A 20,020-nucleotide genomic window follows, 5' to 3' on the forward strand; every position below is an offset into this window, starting at 1 on the left:
TCCCCAATCGCCTGTGTGCCGCCTTCGGGACGTCGCGAATGCGCCATATACAACGTGGTGCTTGCGGGCCGTTTCTCAAATTGCCCCCGAATCTACGGCCCGTGATCGGTGCGGAACAGGCGATGGGCGAAAACACAAAAGAGAAGGAGAGGAGGAACGGCGTGAAATGGGAACGTGCTGAAATATAAAGGCCATTGTTTTGAGGTATGTGCAGTTCTTCCGCTCGTTCCGTGTTAGCTGTTGGCTCCTTGGTTCCGTTATTTTTACGCGGGTTTAGGTTCGTCCTTTTGCCGTCCTTGAAGGCGTTGCGTTTTACCGGCAGGAAGTGTGTACGGCCACGAATGCGAAGGCGTATACTATCGACGTGCCGCGTTTTGGCGCCGTTTGTTAGCCTGGCGCGTTTTCCTGCGGAGACGTGACGAAGTATGTCGTTTTGCCCCGTCTCACGATATAGAGGTGCTCCGTTTCTTATGTTTCAGGCGAAATCCTTAAGTGACCCGTCGTACGGAAAATGGTCGGTGTACAGTCGAACGTCGTTATAACGAAATACTATCGGAGCAGTAAATTAAATTAGTTCGTTAAATCCTATATTCTTTATAACCGTAGAGGTAAATATCGGCTCCAATAAATCGGCAATCTGGCTCGCGCAACAATCCTAGACACAAAACTCATTGTTTTACGGTTCGAACCCACTATAAATGAGGTAATCCTTATCTGTCTCCTTGCGGCATTTTAAACTAAACGGACAGGAACGTGAGAACGTGAACTTACGACAGAAAAAAAGTTCGTTCGGCAAAACAGGCCGGCCTTCTTATTTACTTGAAGGAGGATTTGGCCTTCGCTTGGTGGCTTTTCAGTCTGAGCGGAATGAAGTTTTTCAGTGTCCTCGCAATAAACGGCGTTAAGCTGCTAAAAAACGGTTTTGTCTTACTTTTTTTTTTTAATTTTGCTTGTGTGCTAGCTGTAGAGTTTTTAGCCTCGCGAGAACCAAATATGTCTTCGTTATAGCCGATATCGCGTGGCTCTCGAGGTTTCGGTTTCGTTATAAAATGAAAAGGGGCCATTGAAATGAAGCGTGGCCAAACTTCGTATTTAGTTCGCTATATCCGATAATTCGCTATGTCAGTGATGTTCGCTATGATAATTCGCTATAACGAGGTTCGACTGTAGTTGTTTTCTGGCACAGGAAATTACCGCCACTGTAAAAAGGTAACAAGAAAAAGCTAATTTGTGTTCGCATGAAAATTAAACCCAGGTATCCAGGGTAGGAGTCGAGTTCGGTACTGCCGCGCTACCGTGGAACAGGAGTTAACTTAGTGCGTCCCCCGTGACAGCCGAACGTGGTGGCACGTCGGTAGAACAGGTGCATATTCTAACCGCGGAGAACTGATTTTGGTGAAGCCGGGGCGTGAAGTGCTGCGCATCAAAGTAATATTCGCCAAAAAAAAAAAAAAAACGAAGGAAAAAAAAAGACAAACATGACATAGCAATAACTATTTGCTAAGTATCGCCAGGGGTAGCCATAATGCTTTCGCCTTCAATGTTTCGCCTTCAAATTTTCTTTAATTCTGTAACTTTATTTTTAAATATTTTGCTGACTTTTCGCACACCTTCGCTTAAAAGTGCTCTGAAAGCGTGCGCCGTACCACCGCACCGACCAGTTGCGCAGGTTGCGCCACGTTGGGCGAGAGTCCGTAAGCGCTGACAGCCCCTTCGTTTTCGCTTACGAAATGACATGCAAAACTCCCTTGCTCGCTAACGCGCTTTCGGTTAGCGGAGCAACATTGAAAGTTGGACTAGTTGGTACATGTTGGGCAGTTAAAATCGCACAGAGAACGAGGAACAGCCAGGAAGGACTGGGTTAGTTAGCAACTTGCTCCGGCACGCCGACCTAGTGTCTCTTTCTCTGGGAGCCGCTTCGCCAACGACAACCGCTCACTCTCCGGGTGACCCAAAGCGCTGCTTGTTTTGACTCGTTGGATCTTGTGACTCGGACCTAGTGAATGTCCTGACTCGTTGGATTTAGTGACCATAAGTGGAGTAAAGGGAGGGAGATCGGTTGTGTTTTTGGATGACGTAGCTGCACTCTCACATTATATGTACGACGGCGCATCTGAAGGAGGGAACGAATTTTCGGGTAAACACCGGCCGCGCGTTATAGCTTCGCTGGGGAAATTCTTTTGCCTGCAGCTGGCCCGGAGGCACGGTATTATTGGTGTTATTGCTCAGCACGGATGCGCAGCACTGACGGGAGCACTAGCACTATTAGCAGCTTTCGCTGCGAAGAACATAAAAAGACACATGCGAAGCGTGGTTATGCCCCAGCTCAGTACACACGTCCCGCTATCGCGCAATCTACGTGCCGAACATACTGAATTTTCCGTGCCAGTTGTGCAAGCGAAAATACGGCAAGTTCTGCGTAGCCCCGTTACGCGCGGATCTTGCGAGCCGGCGTTAATCTTTTATACTCGCCTGATGAACCTCACGAAGACCTTTTCCGGCCGCCACGTGGGTCCAACACCTTCTTGATAAGAATGTCTTCCCACGATATAGCCATAACACAACCTGTGAAAGATTGCCTTCTTGTTACTCCTCCCAATGTCCCAGACAACTGGGAAAAGCAGCGCCACTAATTTTAAATTGATAAGGTTGCCAGTCGCCGTCAAGATCTGGGCTCTTAGGGGAGAAAGTTCAGCCCTCTTCCAGTATACTATACTCGATAGAAAAGCACGGCTTTCAGGTGCTCCCGGTTGAGCAAGTCGCCCTTCTTTATCGTGTTTCGGGAGCCATAAAGGGCTGCGAGCTATTCATCGACGTCCGCTCCAGGCGCGGCCGCCCCCTTCTTCCTTCCGCCAAACACCTTTTCTCCCCACGCTTCTCCCCCGCACTTCACTGCGCGGGCTTTTGTTCCCGTCTCCCATTGGCGAACCCCGTTAGATTAGCCATGCAAGTGAGCGGCGGTGCTGTCGGCACGGGCCGCGTTAACCCGGCGGGGCCTTGTGAGAGTTCGCCGCCACTTGTTTGGCCTCTGCAGGGCGAGCAAGGAGCTGGGAACTCGAGTATCGCCACCGATTTGGTGGCAGTGGCCGTAGGCCCCCGTTATTCCCTGTTGCAATCCAAGTCGGTGACTTCGATGGGACTTTGGGAATACACGTGGCGTGAAGTAGCGGCAGCGCGTGTTGTCGGAACGAGACTAATTCGTTTTGTCAATACAGGTTGGCGAGGACGAATAAACCAGGCATTCTTGTTTGCCAGGGAGGCGAGTGCCCGTGTTCTTGAATGCACTCGTGGCGAGAGCGCTGGCTCGCGAGTGAGTTATCGCGCTGATGCAGCTCTGCCCGCCTCTTCTATTAGGCTCGCGTGCTCCTCTTCCGCTCCCAAACTTTGGTGTCATCGCTCTGGGAAGCCGATAAGGCTGGAACTAGGTTAGCGCGTTGCTACTGCTATTCCTGCTGCTATTGCAGATCCGACTGGACGGCACATTCGGCGTGCGGAGGGAGCCCTTGGGGAAAACAGAGCGCGTAGGTGTTAGTATCGCTTTCCCGGGAGATTATTCCTGCCGCATCGTTGGCCCTGCTCTTCGCAATTGCTCGTAGTCTCTCGGCGTAGTGCGTAGGTTTGCTCCGGTTCCGTTCGTGGTCGTCTCCTCGAGTTTGCCTTTTTTGGGTATACGCTGACGCCGTTGGAGCTGTTTATGATGGGCTTAAATGGCAGACGTGTTAGTCGAGGCGCCTTCCAGTGTGTTTGCGCTTGAGAATTTGTCGCTACAAAAAAAAAAAAAAACTGTGGTTGATTCCTGTGTCATAGAAGTTGGTAAAACACGAACGTGAAATGTGCAGCGATATCTGCAGCGCTATCTTGTGGGTGTGCTTCGCGAGCGACGTCCCGCTGGCGGGTCGCTTCGGCAAAGGTGTACTGGCTGCAGTTCCGTGAGGGATATGACGTCAGTGAAATCTTGGTGTATCCCGGCATAAAAAACACTTTCGTGTTAAAATATAAAATCCGAAAACGAACAACCCGGAAAACTAAAGGTTGCTTACCCGCAAGATGGCCCTGTGTGCAGAGGTGCACCCTTTACGGGCCGCTTGCTTCGTTGTACTGGCGTTACTTCCGTGACGGATGTGAAGTAAGCGTGAATCCCGGAATAAAACACTTTCGTGTTAAAAAGATCGAAAGCGCATTTCGGCTAGGCAGCGTTTCTTTTGGCGAAGCTCAGCGCGTGTAGCTGGACTTACGTCATCGCACGTCTGGAGGCCGCATAACTAATAGTCTAACGACTTAGCGTGCCTTTCATAGGCGTTGCTAAGGCTTCACCTTACATCAGTGCAATGCAGCGGAGGTGGTATAGACGTGCTTTCGCAGTAAAAAAAAATAAAGCGGGGATCTTGGTATATTATGAAGCCCGTATACACGCGACGCATGTGTGTACACGTAAACAAATACGTATACGTACATACACACGCGCGGACGCACACGCGCACATCTTGATATATTTTGAGAAAGGCTCCAGCTTTAACTTAGCCCTCTTTTGCTGCACCGACATTTTTACGGCCGCACGTTGCACAAGCGATTGGTGAACTTTGTTTCAACAGTTTTGAAGCCCGTTGTAGCCAATCGGCCCCAGCCATCCAAAGAGACCCCTACTAGCGACGACCCGAAACTGCTGCATAACCAAATATGTACGTAATAAGCTTTGTTTTAAACTTTAACCTCATTACTGCTCCGCGGTCCTGAGAGGATAGACAGTTGCCGGATGCTTACGAAACTCCGGCATACTCTCGAGCTCTGACTCCATACCCTCGCGGCTCGAGTTCTGCTGCAAATATATGCACATATACACACACGCGCACACACTGTAGGCCGGCGGGCTAAATTGCCCAGAGGCACTCAGGGCGACGTTCAAAGGACCGTCCGCTAATTAGTGTACTTTAGCGGTGGTCCACCGCATGCCGGGAGCAAAGGATGTCCCCGCTAAAGGGCCCCCTCGCCGGTATATTTCCGGCGGGCGCCGTAATTACGCCGAATATATGTTCAGGGCGCGCCCGCTCAGCCGCCGGTTGTACGCATCCCGCGAGCACTATTATCGGCGACGGTTTGGAGAATTTCCTCTCCGGAATGCCGCTGCAGCCCGCTTCTTCTCGGCGTGGTCGTTTCCCCCCCCCCCCCCCCCCCTTTCCCCGGCAGGCGCTTTAAATTTCAGGCGCTTTTTTTTTTTTCGCCTGAAGGTTTGGGAGCCTGCACGCGAACCTCGTCGTTCTCTGGCCTATGTCAACGGGAGGTAGACGGTTTTATTCGTGGTTCCACGGCGTGTGTCCGTCGCGAGCAAACATCGTTATCTTCAGTAAAGAATGGGGGAAAAAACATAAAATTATACATGACACGTGGATGTATCGTCGTTTCGTCTTTTTCTTCCCTTCGTATTTGGAGGAAATGGACCGAGAATTCCTTTCCCACTTGTCCGTCTTGTGGTTTCTTTTGTTTATTCCGGCGTTTGCTCTTTGGTGTTGTGAGAAAAGCGCCCACTGCTGCCGTCGCCTAGGTTCCCGTGCTTAGATTCTAAAGTTGTTTCGTCACTCGCGCGACAGCGGCTGGGTTCGCGGAGCGGCTGGGTTCGATTTCTTGCTGCGAGGAATCGGGCTATGAGGCACCACTGATTTCCTCTGCTACCAGCCACTATGCTCGCACCACGGACGGGATTCTCAGTTTCAGAGTGCCCATTCCGAATGAGCCCTGATTGGCTAAGCGAAGACAACAGGTGTGACTCAGCATAAGCATAACCATTTCCGTACACGTCATTGGTCAGAGGTCTCGCAAGTGTAACTACGTCACCACAGGAATGGACGCTGCACAAACATTTTTGAAACGGGCACCCTCGGCATTCGTTCCCAGTGCAGCCGCAGCAATTTTTTTTTCCATTTTGCTGCGCAACCACCGCTTGGCAGACGCCGATTGCTTTGAGTGCTGGGAACGGACCCGGGGTACGAAATAATTAAGTGTGCTCCGTCGCCTCAATCCCTAACGTGCTCCAGCTGACTCCTTTCTTGAAGCTAGTGAGGAGCGGACGTCGCTGTTTCGAATGAGGAGGGGCATTATGAACCGCTTCGCGTGCTTACTGTAGTGTACTGTTAAAAGGTAAAAAAAAAAAATGGAGGCTTTCATGAGAGGTTGCATATTCTTGCGCGAATTCTTGCACCACGTGCAAGAATTCGTGGGATGGGTTCTCCTTCTACGGCTACTGCAATTCCGATAAATCCCGCTTCAGAAACTCATATATGTTGTGCAACGATGTGTCGGAGGGTTCGCTACGGCCTTTCCACCACACACCCTAGTTGAGCTGCTTCGATCCAAGACTAGAACTAGTAGGACCCTGGTATGTGCACGTAGAGCGAGTACAGCGGGGTGTAGATGATTATTATGATGATGATTCTTGTGTACACCGACCACCTGCGTTCACATTTCTTGAGGTCTACCGATTTCCTGAAGCGAAGAATTTACTTTTGGAGTAGCATCAACGGCCTGCACATTTCGGCGACCGGCAAGCAAATATACTGAATGTGGACACCTAAACGCATCCCAGTTCAGATCGCTCTTGCGAAGCTGTAACGAACTGTATTAGTTAAGTATTTGTGTGAAATATTAAGGTGTGGGTACCGATTAATTGATTGTAGGGTTTAACGCGCCGAAGCAACGCAGGCGATGAGGCGCGCCGTAGGGGAGGGCTCCGGATTAATTTTGACCACGTGGGGACCTTTAACGTGCGCCGAAATCTCGTACACTCGGGCGTTTTTGCTTTTCGCCTCCATCAGAAAAGCCGCCACCGCGGCCGCGAATCGAACCCGTAACCTCGTGCTCAGCAGCGCAACGCCTTAGCCACTGAGCCACCGCGGCGGGTAAGGTATGGGTACCCCTCCGTAGAACGTACCACCATCGCCTTCATATGTCTGCAGGGGGAGATCGATATGTTTGCGGGCACGAACACGGTGGCGTGAGGACGTTGGAACGCTGTCGTTCCAAACGCGGCGAAGAGAAAACGGACTAAGTAAATGAAAGCAGTGAGCTAAATAGGCGTTTAAAAAAAAAGTGCTTAAACGCTCACTGGCCCGTGTACGCCGAAAAAAAGAAAAAGACCGAGTCTAGGGGAAGCCAGCGAGAAATGGAATCGCGGGGAACAAAGCGGGAGGAGGGTACAGGTTCCCGCCCGATTAATCCCAGAGCGCGCCACAAATGAAGCGTTTTGAAATTGCGCCTGGCAGCGACGAACACGAACCAGGGGCAATGACGTGAAGAACAAAGTGCACGAATGAGATACAGGGCAGAGGAAGGGGGGACGGAACGGCTGCAGGGAGCAACGGAAGTATAAAGCTGAACCCAACGAGCCTTAACTGCTGAGCCGCTCGGCTTTTATGTCTCTCTCTAATCTGCCTCGTTTTTCAGCCTCTTCCCTCTCTGCCCGTGTGTTCCCTTTCCATCTTTCGCTCTCTTTTGCTGCTCTAGTTTTCAACGCTTTAGAGAGTCCCTCTGTCTCTCTTTTCGTCCTTCATTATTCCTCACATCAAGCGCCGCCGCCGTCTCTGCGCTACCCTGCACCTTGATTGATTTTTCGCGGGTCTCATTTATTAATTTTTTTCGCTACGAGTCTTTTTTTTTTTTTTTTTTCATACGACCAGCCGGCGCCTTTCACCACGGTCCTCTTTTTAAAGCTGATAGCTCTCTTCATTCCTGGAAACCGTGTGTAGCTGGTTAGCTATATGGTCCGAGAGGAAAGAGCTGCCCCCCCCCCCCCCTTTTTTTTCCCCCGCTTCTTTTATGGCCTTCTAAAGTCGGCAAATAAACGGCTACTTTGTCATCACTTTCTCATACCACGCCTCTCTCGACTCTTTCGTAGGGTTCTCTCTCGACTCGGAAGTTTGCTTCGCGTTTTACCGGATGTTTCTGAACTTTTTTTTTTTTTTTTTTTGCTTTGTTGTACGGGAACGTCTTTTTCTGTGTCTGTGAACTTGTAATTTCTGTCAACGGTGCTTTCCATTAGTAGAGACTGTGACGATACAGAAGCGCTGTTTCGTCCCTTTTCCCGGTTGGTCGTTCTTGCTTTTTTTATTGTTATACTCGAATTTCCGCTTTTTTCCTCTCGCCCCGCTCCTTCTGTGTCGGTTGAGCAAACATTATCTTCCCTACTCGAGTCGCCGTCGAAAAAGAAGGGTCATCAGGGGATTTTGAGGAGCGTCACTTCGTTCGACAGAATTTTCGGATCTCCTGCGTGGGAGACCCTTGTGCCTACTCGCTCGCAGACCGAGTGTCTGTCGACAGCTGACCGCCTGCCGCGTGGACACTTCCATGTGGGCAGGTTTCTCATGCCCGCTGTTTTGAGTTGAAAAAGATGAAAAAAAAAAAATCCTCGTCCTGCCGCTACAGCAGGGAGTCTGAACACGGGAAAATTCAAAAACTCTTGAAAGACTGGGTACCTTTTTACTTTGGACAGTGAAATGCTTTGTGCAGAAAGAGAGCAGAGATGCGAGGTGTGTGACGTAGAGGTGAAAATTGCTGAATTACGGACAGATTTGTTGCTGCGAAATGCAATCGAGGGAAATGGAGGGTGTTGCGACAGAGCAAGTGGTTTGAATAAGTTTCATTTGGTATGAAGGTAGAAAGGCGCATGCGCATGGACGAAGAGATACAAATGCAGGAGTACATTTCTTCTTCTTTCGTCAGGACTCATTTCCTTATAATTAAACAGGTAAGGCATTTCCGGATAGCAACGTGAACGGGATGAAAAGAAGCCTAGAGTGGCTTGGAGAAGCCTGCATCGTACGGTCAACGTCACTGGTGTCTACGAGACTGCTGTTTAAGTCGGCAAAGACAAAGAAAGGTTAACCCAACACGGCGATATATAAGCCCGGAGTGGCGAAGAGCAAAACGTACTCCCGCTGTACTTTTGTGGACCGCAACACAATTTAACATCCGGATTTGGAAATCGACGCCCGAAGGTACGCATGGTCGTTCGGAATTTGCAACTCTTGCCGCTGCAACGTCGCCTTTGCCACGGCCTTCCGGGTGGCCCAGCGGATGTGACGTTCTGCTGTTTCGCAGGATGCCGCTGTTTTCGAAGCCACACAGGGGCGGGGTTTATTCTAAAAGGGCAAACAGAGACGCCTGTTCGAGGGACAATTGGCGCAGTTTAAAGCGAAATACCGACGTAATTATTCGTTCCGGCGATCCCAATAGCCGAGGTGTTGCTTTGACGCTCTCAGCACTAAAAACCCGGAACATTTTCTTTTGCGCGCGCGAAGATGGCGTATTCAGCCTAAAGAACCCAACAACGAAGTATCCTGGGTCCTCTTTGCGACGAGAAGCGAACGCCATGGATTAGGGGGGCGTCGTAGCACCACATGTATACACTTGGACCACCCCGAGTTGAGTGGCGATTGAAATATGCGGGATAGAGGCTACAGGCTATAGGGTAAAAAATCGGTTGGGATAGCACAGAATTGATAAGGATGGAAATGTAGGAAGGGGTTCCGGTTCTGCAGTGGTCGCAAAAGAACGGCGATGGCGCTGATTATGATACTGGTGCTGAAAGTGGACTGTGACCCCCCAACGCCGTTTACTCCCCATTGAGTCAAGGGTGGCGCGGTGAGAATATATGACGTACACTCCAAAGAGAAAAAAAGAAACTCGTAGGTGCATTGTTGGCAACGAGGCGTTATATACGTGGGCGCGTCTTCTCGCTTTCTCCATTCTTTTTCAGTTTTTACAATTCCGTGCTTAGTTACCTTCGATGTTGTCGGCGAAGCGTCCTCCGCTGGCTGCGCGAAAGAATGTCTCCTGTCGAAGAATGTCTCCTGTCGAAGGAGGTCTTGTCTTCACGTTGCGGCTCTGTGTCTGCTGCGCCTCGCTGTCACTTTTGTCCATTTCACTCGCTCTCTCTCTCTCTCTTTCCACTCTTTCTTTTCCCGATCAAAAAAAAAAAAAAAAAAAACAACGGCGATGCTGTACTTGACGCCTTCCGCACATACGTATTGTCAGGACTAAGGCTCCATCCATTATTACTTTCCGCTTTGTTTCCCTTGCTTCCTGCCTTTCTTTCATTGTTTCCTTCGTGTTCCGTGTTGTGTGTGTGTGTACGTGTGTGAGGGCTCTAAAGCTCTGACAAATCGATCGTTCCCAAACCGGGAAAGCGCAGAATGCTGGCGGCGCGAGCGAATCCAATGATTGAAACGCGTTGGAGAGTCGGTCGCCTGCCGCCACTTGTCTTCGCTGCGGCTGGCTGATTTTTTTACTTACATTTTCATTTTCTTTTACGTTCTATCTATGCCTCTTTTTTTTTTTCCCCGTTTCCTTATTTCGCTGTTTGCGCCGTTGGTCGTGCATCTTGTTAGAAGAGGGCGGCTCTTTCCGGGCTGCTTCATCACCGATCTTTTCCTTAAACGGAACAGCTCGGCGGCCGTTTAGCCCGGCACCCGCGGTATTTATCGACGACACCCGTCGATGGCTGTTAGACTGTCTCTTTCTTCTAAACAGTCGCGGCTTGTCTCACGAAAATGAGCGCTCTTTCGTGCGCTGTTGTGACTGCGTGTACCATACGAGCGGCGATAGTCCGTTTTCTATCGTTATGCGACACGATATTATTGGATTCTGCCACTTCCATACCGCGATTTGCGTATGCCTTGATGCGGTGTCCTAACAGCTCGTAATTATCTCGTGCGCCGGTTAATATATCGGACTGTGTTCTTTTTATTTTTGCTGGTATATGTAGCCAACTTAAACACCCAACGTAAACTCGGCGGTTTCACAGACGGTGCACTTTTGGCTGCTGTATTTTCGCGCGTATAACCTGAATATAATCCGCAGCCCCCTTTCAGACCGCCGGAAAAGAAAAAGAAATCCTGGCGTATTGCTCACACATTTGATACAGGAAAGGCTGCACCAAAGCTACTGCTCAAGCGACACGCCACATACTATTTAGACAGAAAAAGCGCATACTTAGCAAATAGTTTACATAGTCTGCAAGACGAAAGTCACAGTTCACTTATAAAATTCAGTTGTTACGAGTGCGCTCTTCCTTGTCCTTGTATGTTTTGCGCAATCGCTGTCATCAAAGGCTTAGTCAGTGTTACTGCGTGGGAGCGTCACGGCACAGCGCGCATTGCCGTTAAGCTGCACTGAAGAAAAAACCTCGCGCATTATCATTACCCCTACTTTGCCACTGAAACTTTTGCACTTTGGTGCGGTTTCTACGCGCGAAAATGAAAATACGGTACTTGAGGGCACTTATAGACCGCGTAGAAAATACGTTCATTGCGCCGTTAATACTGCGCGCGCAATAAAACGGGCAAGTTTCGTTTTTTTTTTTTTTTTTTTGGTTCTTCTCCTACTTTCGTAAAGCACGCTCGGTGATCTGTCAACTAGTTAGCCATGTTTTAAGGCGTTAGTCTTTCTTGGGCAACCTTAACGGGAAAATATTGGTCTCGTTCTGTCACTCTATTCAGCCGCCAAGACAAAGTAAAAAAAAAACTTTACCGCGGAGTTATATTGACAGGACCTTTCCGAACTACTGAAGCTGCTAGCATAGGCCATACATGTCCGCATAATGTTTTGCAGAAGAAACATCAGGCATATTTCAGCGAAAATGTTGGTCATAACCTGTATTACCCGCGTTTCTCTAATTAAGAATACACGTTGTATTCGTTTTACGATTAAAAAAAAAAAGAACAGACGCGTTGAAAATGCGCAGGAAGGCGAGGTTAAATCAACTAGAATAACAACGGAACTCCAGCTCGTACTGTTTCATGCAGAACAAGAGGCAAAAATAAAAGGGTGCATGGCGCATGAGCACTGCGAAGGCGGGAAAATTGAACCGCATTGAAGTACGGCGAATTTATCATGTGGGAGCGAAAAGGAAGGGGATGAGCCTGAGAGCTGGGAGCGGGAGGTGAACGAGTTCGGCGGCAGAACGGCCAAACAAGCAAGCAGGTGCGCAGCATTTTTTTTTCCCCCTTTCTGGTGCTAGTTATATTGTTTTTGGTAACATTAAATTTGAATGATAGAAAAGTATCGCAGCACACCGGTAGATTTTCGTTATAATAATTTTCTTAACATTCGCTTTGGTGGTAAGCAAATAGAGGTAACAGCATGCCAAAAACAACCGGGCCGAGAAATTGTTTGCGAATGCTGAGCTCTTCTTTAGAAGCGGCTCATAAATGTAAGCTTTGCGACGTGCATAGTCTACCGGGCTATTAAAAGTTGATTGATTGATTGATTGATTGATTGATTGATTGATTGATTGATTGATTGATTGATTGCAGGGTTTAACGCGCTGACGCAATGCAGGCGATGAGGCGCGCCCTGTGAAGGGCTCCGGATTAATTTTGACTGGGGACCTTTGACGTTTACCGGAATCTCGAACACACGGGCGTTTTTTTTTTTTTTTCTTTTTTGAAAAGTGGCCACCGCGGCCGGCAATCGAACCCGCGGCCTCGTGCTGAGCAGCACAAAGAAAAAAGGTTTTGCAGAAGCAGAATCTTTGGTTTTCCGTCAAACACGCTCTTTTTTGCCGTCTTAATTTTAATTGCTGTTCAAGCGCACTTTGAGAAACAGTGTAGTCTTCAGTAGCGCTTCCATGACCGTTTAAGCGATCCAAAAACAGCTTCTCCAAAACGTCAAACGGCCACTCCAGACCCACATTTTGGCTGATCTTTAGCTGATTTTAGCTGATCCAGGCATCTCGTTGCCTGTTCCAACACCGAAATGGAACATTCGCAGTTCTAATCTTTACCTAGGTTACACGGATTACCATCTATACACACCCGCACACACGCACAAAAGCAGCACGCTGCCTCGTCATGTTTCCTCTTACGAGCTGATCGAAACACCGCTAGTTTTTCGCGCGTGCTCTTCCTCCCCCCACTTTCTTTGTGCAATCCTGGATGATTTGAATCTAATCAGGCGTTTCTGATTCAGGTGTTTCTAATTAGGTGTTTCTGATTGTCGAAACCGAGTTTCGAAGAGGCAAAGAGAACGCGAGAACGAACGCAAACCCGTAGATTAGAACAAGAGCGGGCGCAGCCGCCGCTCCCGCCGTCTCGAGAAAGTCTCAATTAGTTCCTTCTATACCCTGACGCCAGATTCCCCAAGTAAGATGTGAAAGGAAAGAAAAATACCACGGAGAATCGCTTTAATTGGGGACGCATTAAAGAGTCCAGTCGGAGTCACCCGAATAGCGAGATTCGGCGTTCTGCTTTTGCAGTTCCGCTTTGGCGTTTCCGTCGACGTTTTTCCTCAACCGTGAGGCAGCTACACAGGCCGCGTTGAAGCGAATCACTTTTAGGGCACCGCATTCTATCAATATTTCAAAGCTTGGTACCTACTGGACTTTTTTTTACCGCACGGACAATGTGCATAACGCGTTTATAAACTGCTGTCTCGCGCAAGTCCCGGCCTCTACTCCCCTGCGTGTCCGGAACAATTGTGGAGTGTCTAGCTCGGGCTTGTCCTGAAAGCTGGCGTCATCGGTTTCCAATAAAGCTGCAGCCATTGCGGCCGCGTTTTGTAAAGCCCCCCCTCCCCTTGGTTCTTTGTTTCTCCATACTCTCGACAGAAACGCGTCGGTGGTCCTCAACTCCGCTCTGGGACGGGATTATTCTTACGTTGCGCCCGTTTCAATCGTGACGTAGTTGGCTTGTTAGTTCTCTGACCAATTTACGTGTTCAGAAACCGACGCCCCGCCTTTCTTGTGCTACATCCCCACACGTAATCGTCCTCTTTCAGGGCTCGCTCGAATGGACATTTTAAAACGGACATGACATGAAGAAAACTGAGAATTCCGCCCCCCTTGTGAGTATAGGTGAACGGTAAAAAGCGCGAAGGCTCATGGGTACGTCGTGTGCTCCCACCACTGCCTATTCGAGATTTCTCCTTCCCTCGCTTACGTCGGCGGCTTTGACGCGCGTGCGTGCGTGCTGTTTATTTGTCACAGTGCTTACCTTTCAGAAAAGCCCCTAGTAGGATTAATCGTTGTTATTCATTGAATGCGCGTTGCATGAGCGTTTTTTTTTTTTTTTTTTTTGAAACATACGCGCATTAAAGCCGCCGGCGTACGGGGGGCCCGGAGAGCTATCGAACCGAAAGTGGCGGAACTCCGCGAGAGCAGACAATGTACCCATGAGCCTTTGCGCTTTTTGCCGGTCACCTGTTGGTGACCAATATATTCCGCAAAATACACTGCTACAGTTACATCCTCTGTGTGAGAAAAGTAGTCAGCCGCCGGCAGAACGGATGTCGGCCGCCAGCTATGACGTCATGATCTCATCGCTTGGATTGCGCCGCTGAGAGCGTCCATCGTGTGAAAGGGCGGCTCAATCATGCGACACTTCGAATGTAGCAACAGCATGGGGGACGACATTGCGGCCTTCCATTGTTCGCCTCGAAACAGACGCGCCGAGCGGAGAACCGCTACCGCAGTCGCTCCCTCCGGCGAACCGACACTGGAGAGGCGCCTCCTGTTTACAGTTCCGAAGCCAGTGCCAGTGTCGACGGCGACGACGCGTGTCGGTTGACACCTGACGCTCGGTATTCCGAGCGAGGGTCGCGTCGGCAGCCGACACGTCAACTAGACACACGTAGAGTCCTTGGCGTGCCTATGAAGAGACGCGCAAGCCGGGCCGTGAAACGTTTTCGTATTTATTGCGTGCACGCCCTGTTTATTTCTATTTCTTTGTTGTATTTCACGGCCGAAAGGGACAATGGACGCGTGGGTCGCGCACCCATATTGCCGCGGGAGCGGAAGTTCCAAAAAAGAAGAAAGGCTGCGCGCGACGACGAAAGGGGTTGGGGAGTGTTGGCGTTCGCGGTTGAAAGGACGCGCGAGGAATGCGCGGTGGAGTTTATCGACGCGTCGAAAAAGCGACGGGCGCCGCCGCCGCGTTCATGGGCTTCCTTTCCGGAAGCGGAACCGGAAACGGGTTGTGTGGCAGGCGACGACGACCAGCGGCCGACCCACGGGGCGCCACTTTGGTCCTGCCTTTCGGGTCGCGCACTCTGATTTGGCGCAGTGGGGTGCTGGAAAAGATACACGCACTGATCAGTACTAGTGGCGTCTGTGTATCTGTGTGAATATTTATATGTCAAGCGGGGCAGCGGGAGATGGCGGGGGGCAAGGCAGTGTCCCGGCGACGATGGCAACGTTCGAGAATTTATTGTATATCAACACCCCTCCCCAGTATCGTCGTCATCTCTGCTAAACGGGTGAACGAATAAGATGTAGGAATACTTCTTCTGTCGTCGTAGGTTTTTGAAATAACCGAAAAGAAGCAGTTCGTTGGTTCGTTCGTTAACTGTTTATTCTTACACTTCTCGTTGGAGCGAATTCAAGCAGTCGCCGGAGCGATGCTCGTCAGCGGGCCCCTCCGAGTCGTTCTCGTTGCTTTCTGAAGAGCCGGGCCCTCCCTCGCTTCCCGGAATTCGGCGAGCGGCCCCCTCCCTCCAGTCGTCGTGTCCCGTTACGGCCAGAGGCGCCTCTTTTCCTTTTTTGCGCCCGGCCGTTCTGTCGCCCCTCTGCTCTCTCTCTCCGCGACTGGACGGAAGGTCCGCGCACAGTTCTAACATAAGATGGACAAAAAACCTCGGGTAATCTCCACTAACGAGAAACCTAAAGAGGGGCGAAGGATGCAGTGTATAAGCGTATTCTTGGCGCCTTGGCGTTTTTGCCCACGGAGATTAAACTGTTGGGGGGTAGAGGTATACAGGTTTACTGTGAAATTCTCGTGTCTCGAAGCACTAAGCGTTTTAGCGCCAGGAGTTGGAAAACGAGTGTCCCGGTGTTTGTTAGCACGCCTTACAAAGCGTTTCAGCGTGAGGCGTAGACGAGGGTCCCGGTGTTTATTTTTTTTTTAGTACGCGTTACGTTCCAGCGCGAGGCGTAAACGGGTGTCGCGTTGTTTCAGCACCGTGACTACATGAGACGATGGTTACGACGACGACATGAGACGCCGAGAGCCCGAGCCCCTAAGGGGCTTTGCCCCTAAAAAAAAGGGAGCGACTTCTCTTTCCCTCCGTTGACTACTGGCTTTCCTTTCTGTGTTCATTCAACAAGCCCCTCATTTCCAATATATCAAACAAAACACTAACCCCGTGCCTAATTCCTTCGCTGCAAATGTCGTCAAGTCTTCTGCCGCTCCTGTCAGGTAACACCATCTCCTTTCTTGCCTTCCCGCCTCCCTCACGCTTCCTCCCTCGCTTGCGTGTGTGTGTCGTTTTAACTATAAATCGGCTCCGTTCGGTTGTTGCCTTTTAACTAGAACCGGCTCGCACGCCGTCTACGGAGGAAATTGAAAGCGAACGGAACATTGGGTAGCGATGAAGGGGAAAAAAAAATCCGTATTACGTCTTTTGCTCATTATTCTCGTGTTGAAGTTGGCGCTGCTTTCATGATACAGGTTACAGTCGTCGCGGAGGAAATGGGGTAGCTAAAATCGAAAATGAGCGGAGACCACGGGCTACCCATTTACATTGCCGATGATATCGAAGGGAGTCGTAATGATTGGGGTAAAAGTAGCACCCAAACGGAGGCGATGTGTAGTTAAGGTGAGACAAAAATAACACGCAAACCCGATCTTTTGTGCGAGTAGTGCAATGAAGAGAAGGAGCCGAGGGCTCCGGAGAGTTTTTCTTTCATTTCTACGCTATGCTCCACTTGCTTTCAGTTCCCTGCGTACCGGGTGTGCGCCCCTGTTCTGCTTTCCGAGCTATACACTTTTTCGCGACGTTTTCGCTTCTGTTATGGCAGCCTTAAAGAGCCCCGCAGTGTTTAATAGCGCGTAAGTGCACGCGATCGCCTTGTACTTAGGCGCTGGCCAGAACTTGCTGCGTTCAATGAGTCGTGGGTGATGATTGCCGCGAAAGGTTCGTGGGTTCTGTTGGCGTTCAATTTTTTTCCCCTCTGAGTGGAATTTTTTCGCCGCTCTTCTTAACTTTATAGGTTTGCTCATCATTGCGCTTGGGCGGTCCAGTACGATAGCGGAGGCTGTTTCTATCATGGCACTCATCCAGCTGAGCAAAAAAAAAAAAAAAAAACTTTTGATTTGCGTCTCCTTAGTATTCCTGGTGTGTTTTCTTTTGTTTTGTTTTTCGAGTCGCGTGGCACGGCTAAGGCAGCACTGAAAGAATTGCGTCGTTTGCTATGGACAAATTTTTGAGGGCTTCGAGTGCATTCAACGTTGGAAAGGGGAGGGGGGGGGGGGGGTTGAAGCAGTTTTGGTTACATCCAAATAAACACTAGGATGTCATAACTAAACTACCTTCGACTTTCAATTGTTTTTTTTTGAGTACAGGTAAATTTGATGGACCAGATAGATGGTCGTCATTGTCATCTTTATTTTCCTTATTTCCTGGCACTCTACGTTGACACGGCGTTGGTCGGCCGCACTTAATTTTACTGCGCAAGGACAAGGCCTCTCTTTCAATTTTATCCGTTCCTGGTCTCCGAGTTACTAGAAAAAAGAAATATGGGCGATCATTTCAATTGCGGTAAGGTAATTGTGCGGGAGATCTGAGTTAAACTGAGTTCTACTCGGTAAGGCCTATCCGCTTTCAGAGACGGTGGGAACAACTCATTCACTAGGTTGGAAAGGAGGTCGTTCAGAACGCAGGAGCCGTCGGGTGGCTCGGCTGACCTGTATGCGTTAAGGCTTCTTCTTCTCCGTGCTCTAACTGCCGACCCGTTTCTGGTCGTTAATAAAGGCCGCAACTTTTCACTCCAAACTCGAACTTGGATTCTTTAAAAGTTCGAAGGCACGCAAGTTCATCCCGGACTTGCGAGCCTCTCGGTGTTCAATACCCCGCTACGCTAACCCCTGTGTGTTAGTAGGGACCAAATTCGGATTGTCTATATGTGAGTCATCAGTGAGGAGCACGTTGGCGGTGTTTCTAGTTGGGGGGAGGGGGAAGGGGGCCGTCTCGTTGCATCCCACGGTAAACTTTTCTGGGATACGATGGGGAGAAGAAAGCGGGCGTCGGAGTCCTTGCCCGCGGGAAGATTGGGCGGGCGGATCGCTCTCGCCTGCCCGTGGACCCGGTAATGATCCTGTCCCGAAGTCGTACCCCCCTCTGCTCTCGCGAGAAGACAAACGATGGCGGTGTGGCGGCGACAGGAACGTGTCGTTGCGTCGAGGCGTCCCGTTGCATCGGCCGTATGCGTCTGGCTGCGGCGGCGGTGACAGTGATTGGACGCTGCAAGGGACAGCGGCCAACTTCCTGGCCGCACGAAGACGGATTGCGGGCTGCGTGTGTGGATAGGTAAACTTCCGTCGTGGAATAATAACAATAATAAACGATGTTCTTGTTTGGAACAAGTTCCGCGTAGCCATTAGCGTCCGCTGGGGATCGGATGCTATAGTATCGGGCGGAAGTTGCCCTTCATAATGTATTGAAGAAATAGTAGTAATATTTAAGGACAGTGCATTCACCTCTTGCTTATAATGTGTGATACCATAGCGATATGTATTCGTGTAGTAGTAAACGATGAATAAAAATGGGCCGCGTATCTGCTTGCTTCGCTGCAAACGTCGTCGAAAAGGGACATTCTTCTGCCGCCGCTGCCTCGAAATACCCGCTCCTGTCTCCTCCTCCAACCGTCACGCCATTTTTCTCCCTTCTTTCTCTGCTTATGATAAATGCAACGGCCGTTTGCTTAATTCAATTAAATTTTCCCGCTTTTCCACTGCTCCGGCGCTATTTTGGGGGGCATGTGTTCTTTTGTTGTGCTTGAAGTGGCAAGTGACATCCTTTGTTTTAAAAAGCGTGGTTTTATATATTCCGTCGTTGGCGTCGTCTTTTAACCCACTTTTTTTTTTTCTAGTTTGCTGTACTTAAAACCCATTCAACGTGTATTCTCAATTAAAAAAGGTGGATACGTGAGAGCTATGCGAGCGGTTTGGTGGGGTCCTGCTTGTATATACTTGGTGTTCACGCATTCTCTCACGTGCTTTTGGTCGCGGGTCGTTGAATTGAGACAGACACGGACAAAGACAGAGACAAGGAGCGACGAACGGGTTCAGATAGATACAGACAGAAAGTATCGTGTTTAAGCAGCCCCCCCCCCCCCCCCCCCCCCCCTAAAAACTATCGTAAAAAAAAAAAAGGACCGCATTCTATCTCCGAAAAGCGCCGTTTCTCCCAGAAGAGTGCTCGGTCGACGGAATAGAATGTGCTGCCCGCATCGAAACAAGACCGCGCGCGTCTTGTCTCGACTACTTCTACGACGGCGACGACTTGGAAGCAGTCGGGCACCAGCTGCTGCCGCCTTCTCGTCCGTGTTGTTTGCCAGCGGCGGCGGCGGCGGCTCCTGCGAGGTCTTGTCGTCGCCCGGCAAACACTGCGCCCTTTTCTTTGCCGCCCCTGGAACAGCCGATTCAGGCCACTGATGGTACTGAGCCTCCGAGCTATTCTATGGCATCGCTGCTGTTTCCTTCCGGCCCCTGGGTCTGTGTGTGCGCGTCTGCTGGCTGGCTGACCGAGGATGTTCGCAGCTCGGCGATGCTGCTGAAGTACCGTTATTGCGTGTCGTTGTCGCAGCGCGGTAATGGATGCCGTTCGCCATCTTGTTCCTCGCCTTTTCTGTTAGCGCCGCGGGCTGTTTTGTTTTGTACTAAAACACTCCATTCCTTTGGCCAGGGGCAATTTTTCGGAATGCGCTGTCATTTGGGCTTGTTCTTTTATTACTGTACGTTTCAGTCGTCGTGTACCAGCAGTGTGCGGAGTGAAAAAGAGGTGCGGTGGGATGTCGTTGTGTGTACGTCAGAAGATCACGACGGATGACGTATGGGAACACTAGCGTATTATACTTGCAGTGAGATGACTTGAAAAAGTGAAACATTTTCTTTAGCGTGAAATGCTACCGATAGTTATCTCAGTCAAGCAGGGCACACTGCGTGTTGATCAATCGAAGAAAACAGCAGCCGTTCTCGTGACCAGCGGCACATATGTTTTGTTGTTGCTTCCACAACATAAATTCGAACCTTACAAAAAG

At 50.0% G+C, this 20,020-nt stretch overlaps 1 protein-coding gene across 6 annotated transcripts in view; it reads left to right on the top strand.

The window, feature by feature from the left end:
* Positions 1–20,020, top strand: part of Pgant5 (polypeptide N-acetylgalactosaminyltransferase 5) — a 274,060-nt gene that overhangs the window by 173,517 nt on the left and 80,523 nt on the right. Inside the window, exon 1 of one of the 6 annotated variants that reach the window (XM_077698477.1) lies at positions 19,398–19,417. The exons of the other annotated variants lie outside the window; for them this stretch is intronic. The gene's annotated coding sequence lies outside the window, so the exon portion shown is untranslated. Of the gene's footprint in view, positions 1–19,397; positions 19,418–20,020 lie in introns of those variants that run through there. 6 annotated transcript variants of the gene reach the window in all.

Source organism: Haemaphysalis longicornis, unplaced genomic scaffold (genome assembly GCF_048455015.1).
Source record: "Haemaphysalis longicornis isolate Haplotype H1 unplaced genomic scaffold, Haemaphysalis longicornis Haplotype H1 scaffold_2, whole genome shotgun sequence".
Classification (NCBI taxonomy): Eukaryota; Metazoa; Arthropoda; class Arachnida; order Ixodida; family Ixodidae; genus Haemaphysalis; species Haemaphysalis longicornis.